The following is a 6000-nucleotide window of genomic DNA, read 5'->3' as shown; positions in this document are numbered from 1 at the left end:
CTGTGTGTGGGGAAGAAGACCTCGACCCTTGTGGTGGCAATTGTTCCGATGTTGTAACGACGCCTGTGAGGCTCTATAGTGGTGAAGGGACCACCACGGCCGGAAGAAGGGTTGAAGCCGTAGCTTGGGCCGACTCATCCCTCCGTCACGGCTTGGATCGTTCACATCGTGGGGGCCAACTTTGGCCAAGGCAGGCCATGTTGGTGCCGCGGGTTGGCCGTGCTGGGCTAGGAGAATGGCCGTCAAGGCTTGGATCGCCTTCTCGATCCTTTCGAAGCCATCCTTCACGATTCTCTCAATGAGTCCACAGATTCTATCAATATCTTTGCCCACGCCAATGGCTTATTGTTGGCGACTACTAGTGGTGTAAGGGGCACCAGAGAAACTCCCACAGGAACAAAGATGAGTTCTTAGTCCTCCATTGTTGCTCCTTCCTTGTTCCTCTTGGATCACATAATAACCATTATTCAAGGAACGTCTGCTCTGATTCCAATTATTACGGACTAGATCTAGACTAATCCGGACATAAGAAAATTACGAAAATTTAAGTGGCGGTAGCCTCATGAAATAGAGTTCTAATAACTCTAGTTTCACATCAATCGAATGTCGGGATGAAAAGTTATAAATAAAACAGTAAAGAAAGGTCAAAATGGGGCAAGACGATAAATATTCGACGTTGTAGCAGTCGTCTGAGGGTGGCGCACAGCCAAGGGCGGTCATGGACGATCATATAGTAGGGTGGCTGCTAGAAGTGATTGTGACTATGAATTGGAGGTAGAATTTAAGTTTCTAACTTAGATATACTCCTAGGAAAATAAAGATGATCTAACTGCTATGATAAAAATGGTAAATGTGAGATAAAATAACTAAACTCAATTAATTCTCAATGCTTGGATGCTTGGACTAATAAAATCCAACCCCTCTATATAGAGGTTGGATACAATGAGTTCTACTCAGATTTAGCCCTAAAGGCTTATACGACTCGAACTAGGACTTGCCTTTGGCTCACATAATTTAATTAAACTTGCCTTATAGTTTACATGACTTAATTGAACTTATCTTAGTGACTTACATGACTTAACTAGACTTGCCTTAAGAGCTTACATAAGCATAAATCAATTAAAAGATAAATATGCTCAATCTATCGATCCTAATGTCCTCATGATTCGATCCGATTAGGACCCGGATCGTATCATCCAAACTACTGGTTAGCTTTCTTTCAGTCGTTTTGATGGATGGAAGCATTATAAATGAATGCCAAGGTACTTATCTTTCTATAGTAAGGTTGGCCATGAGATAGATGAATGCATAGAGAGAGGTGCTCTTGAAGTAAAAGGTGAATAGGGATTACTTCTTAGAACAATCTGTTAACAATGGTTGGTGGTGACAAGATAGGAATGCAATTCTGGGAAGTATATGCTGAATTTCCTATAGTATATGATGAAAATCTTATTAAATATTTCGGAAGACTACATACAATTGGAGATGCCACTCACAATATTGCATGGTCATTATATTTGGTATTATGCTTATTACTTTATTTCTTGTTTATTGGATTATATGTTGGACTTGGATTATGTTTTGACGTGGGTTCCACCTCAAATGAGATTCGAGAAACTCAGTAAATAAAATTTGGTTAGTGATTCTCATCTAGTATACGAGATTATAAGATAACCATAACTAATCCACCTATCTCTTTAGTGGCTTACGATGCCATATTTATTAAACGTGATTGATTTGAGTCGGTTATAGTTTCCTAATATATTGAGGATATTCTTACTTAAAAATTCTTATAAATAAAGAGTTGTGATGATAAAGAGGACCCCTCTCTTGCCTATAAATAGAATGCCCATACTTCATCAATGCGATCTCATCCGGTGTAGTAGTTGAGAGAAAGGAAGTTCAATAATTCGTACCTTATAGAGTTAATGTAGAGTTAGTTTGGATCCACATCCTATCTATTATGCCGACACATAAATTTTCAATTCTAATTAAAGTATTTTTATCTAACATTATATACTAAGAGTTTTGTATATATCTTTTTTGCATGCATAGGTCCAAATGCACTAGCTAAGACTAATATTTAATACGATATCTATGAATTTAAATGGTATCTTGGTCCTGGAAAACTGAACAACTTTATTTTTCATTTCATATCTGTGTACTTTATTTGTTGAAAGATGTCTGCTAATCATGAGTTTGGATTGCTTTTTCTTAGGACGTGTTTGACACGGATATAATACATACTATGAACAATATATTATTTTTTAAGATTTGAAAGTTATTTGTCTTGTTTAATTGCTTGTGTCCTTTTTTGTAATATTGATGGTTGTTTTCTAGTTCTAAATTTTTTTATGCAAGTAGAAGCTACGATTTAAAAAAGATAATAATAAAAAAATTGAAATATTTCTATCTCCTAGTGTGGCAATTTTCAAATAATAAATAACGAGCAACTACATACCTATAACAAGTTGAAAACTATTAGATAGACCTATAGTGGCAGTTATTGTAAGCCACCGAAGTTCTTCAACAGCAGTTATTGTACATCACGACAGTGGTGGTTGCTAGTTGATAGTTGCTGCTAAACTATAATGACACTCGTTAAATTCACCCGGTATAGGCAGGGGTGTCAAGCTTGTAGAGCAGCTCGGGCTCGGCTCGACTGGAGCTCGAGTCCAGCTCGGCTCGGTCAGAGCTGAGCCGAGCCCGAGCTGCTGAAAGAGGCTTGAAATCAATATCGAGCCGAGCCTGAGCTGAAGCCGGCTCGCTCAGGCTCGGCTCAATTGGCACGGTATAAAAGTAAATTATAAAATCCTAATCCCCAAATCTAAGTTCTCACCTTCCTTCTCCAAAACGCCTGCCGCATCGTCCTCCTCCTGCGACAATGTTCTCCTCTAAGCTCTGCCTCACCTTCCTTCTCCAAGCCGTCGCCGCCGCGTCGTCGCCTCACCTTCCTTCTCTAAGCCGCCGCGTCATCCTCCTCCATCGCCAGCAAGAGGTATCCTCTATCGTCCTCCTCCAATATCTTGTGCCAAAAGACTTCAATTTAATTCCTAAAATTTATCTTTAGGCCCTAAAAAGGTTCAAAGATTGTTTTGAGGTATATTGAGGTCATATAGTAGTCATATAGTGCATTTCCGGTTAGCCAGAGGAAGGATGTAATTTTTATGGCAACGCAGAATAAAATTCTGATGTATGATCGGAAAGGTAGGGTTTGGAAGGAGGTTTATGCTGCGAAAGGAAACTTGGCATACCCCTTGTGGTTCTCGGCATTAGCTTTTAGAAGCTCGCTTTTCCCTTGCCATCAGATTGCTGGGTTTCCTTGGTAATTTACTGGATTATTGTTTGGTCTCCTTTCGTGAGTATAGGCATGTGGAATTGGTGCTGTTGGCAGATTGGCGTCGTGTAAATAATTATGTTAAAATATTCTAATAGGTTCCAGTGCTCCAGTTAGTAAGCGGCTAGTTGTAGTGAATATGCCTCTTCAAGTTCTTTGGAGATGACCTGCACCTAGCCATCATATGAAAGATATTCTTCTGTAAGCTCTTTGATAACTTTGCAAACTACACTGCATTTTCTGCATGCACCATGATGAAGCTTTGTAATTTTCATGCCCCTTAATGAATCAATACTAGATACACCACCTTTTTAGAGAATTATCATGTGACATACATAATAGATTTATGATTTCTCTACTTCTGCTCATCTTTTTAGGATGCATCTCTAAGCTACAGAGCCAGGTTCTTAAGATATTCATACTAGAATCGTAGGCTGAAAGGATTCTGAAAACCAGAATTAGGTATTCTTTTTGTCTGCTCAAATTTATTTTAGTGAGCTCCAAAAAGGAAACATATGCTTGATTTTTAGCTGTAATGATTCTTTACATTAGTCCTGCATGATGCTACGAGAAATAATTAGCATGATCATAGGCTTTGACAAAGTCCTGTCTACTCTTCAGGATGACAACTTACGATGATGAGATTTTCTTCATACTATGGTAGTTTAATTTATTCATACAGTTATGCCATGCCCTACTGCTTCAGAAAGAAAATGTTATCACATTTGATAACAGTATCGAAGATCTAATTTTGAGCTCAGTGGGCAGAAATATGTTAAGCAAAGTCAGCCTATTGGAAGGAAATGTGTTGAAATGCATATTTTTTACAAGTTGCTATAATTCAAATGCATACATTCAACTGTTGGATATTTAAATTTTATTGACATCCTGTTTTATAATAAAAAATTACATGGGAGATTCATATTTTGCTGCTCATTAGCATATGCCTTCAGTTTTAGTAGCTAAAAAGATGCATCTTTTGATTGCACATAATTCAATGGTTTTATCTTGATAAATTATGGTAACCTGTTGTGGCTTCATTCATAAGACTGCAGAAGTTTATTGACCTTGCTTTCTTATGTTCACTTGGTTTGGCATAGTTTATATTGCTTGGCATTTTGGTTTCCAGAAATCACGGGTCACTTGTTAGATGGTGATGAACTGCCCCTTGATTAAAAGTATTGTAGTTTGCCCTAAAGTGATTGGTGCAGTTAGGATTATAATTGCTAAGATTTATCATGTTGGTAGCTCTTGCCTAATTGAAAATTAATTCATAATTGGGTATGAAGTTGCACAAGAGTAGACAAAATGAGTAAAATAAGATCCTGAGAAAATCCTGCAATTAACTTATTTCCCTTTTTTTTTTTTTGCAGTTATAGGATGAAGCTTCTTTTTAGTGTTGAGACTTGAAAGTGCCAAATAAATTTAGTTGTAATATTTGACATGTTATCAGATTTTATTGTAATATTTGGCAAGATATAAGTTAAGTACTTTATATTATAATATTTAGCAAGTGATACACTTATGATTTTGATGCCATGTCAAAATTTGGATTTGTTTTGAGCCAAATTTTAATGAATTATTATATGTTAATATTTTGCAATTGGTGTGATAATTTTGTTGGCTTTAGTAAAGTTTTGTATAATTTAAGTTAAATTCATTTGGTTGGCTTTTGTTATATTTACTAGTAAAATTTTTGAAATTGGTGTGATTGCTTTGAGCCAAATTTTGATGAATGGTACTATGTTAATATTTTGCAATTGGTATGATAATTTTGTTGGCTTTAGTAAGGTTTTGTATAATTTAAGTTAAGTTCATGGCTTTATTATATTTACCGGTAAAATTTTTAAAATGGGTGTGGTTGCTAATCATTGATTAATTTTAAATTTTATAGTCAATTTAGTTGGCTTTTATTTTATTTACAGATAAAATTTGTTATTCAATTTCAGCTTTTTTTTCACTTTAAATATGTTGTGGCTCGGCTTGGGCTCGGTCCAGCTCGAGCCAGCTCGGCTCAAAGTGAGGCTTGATAATAGGCTTATTTCAGACTCGGGCTCAGCTCGGACTTGATCAGGCTCGGCTCGAGCTGAGGTGAGACGAGCGTGAGCCCAATAAAAATGCTCGAAATTAATTTCGAGTAGGTCTATATTGATGGCATTTTATGAGGCAACTTTCAAGTCCGCCGCTGCAATAAATAGAACCCATACTTTGTAAAAATCTTGGAATTTCTACGTCTATCTATCTACGTTAATGTCTCGAGAATTACTAACACATGGACATTAAATTCTGTGAATTTAAGAGAAGTTGATAGACTATTTTACGTGGAGCAGCTTATCATTAAGTACAACGAACAAGAAGATGTACACTTCAACTACTGGCCATGGGTGTGGAGCCGAGGGATGGATTGTAAATACATCTTGTACCTATAATTATAGTACAATAGTTTTTGATCCGTGGAGATAATTTTGCAATTTTTACTCGTACTTGATAGGGGTTTTGCATGTAAAAATTTCTGTATTTTACTTTTATTTTACAGTTGTTATTCTGTGATAACATATGGAAGATCTTTTTCCGTAGAGCCGTAATAGCTTGGTAAATGATGCCTTGGTTGTGAGACTGTACTAATGCGAAAGGATATACAATCAAAGACTTCCGACTTGAGA

Source organism: Typha latifolia, chromosome 3 (genome assembly GCF_019914945.1).
Source record: "Typha latifolia isolate L0001 chromosome 3, TyphaL0001v2, whole genome shotgun sequence".
Lineage (NCBI taxonomy): Eukaryota > Viridiplantae > Streptophyta > Magnoliopsida > Poales > Typhaceae > Typha > Typha latifolia.
The sequence above is the reverse complement of the archived record's forward strand: the minus strand, read 5'-3'. Positions refer to the sequence as shown.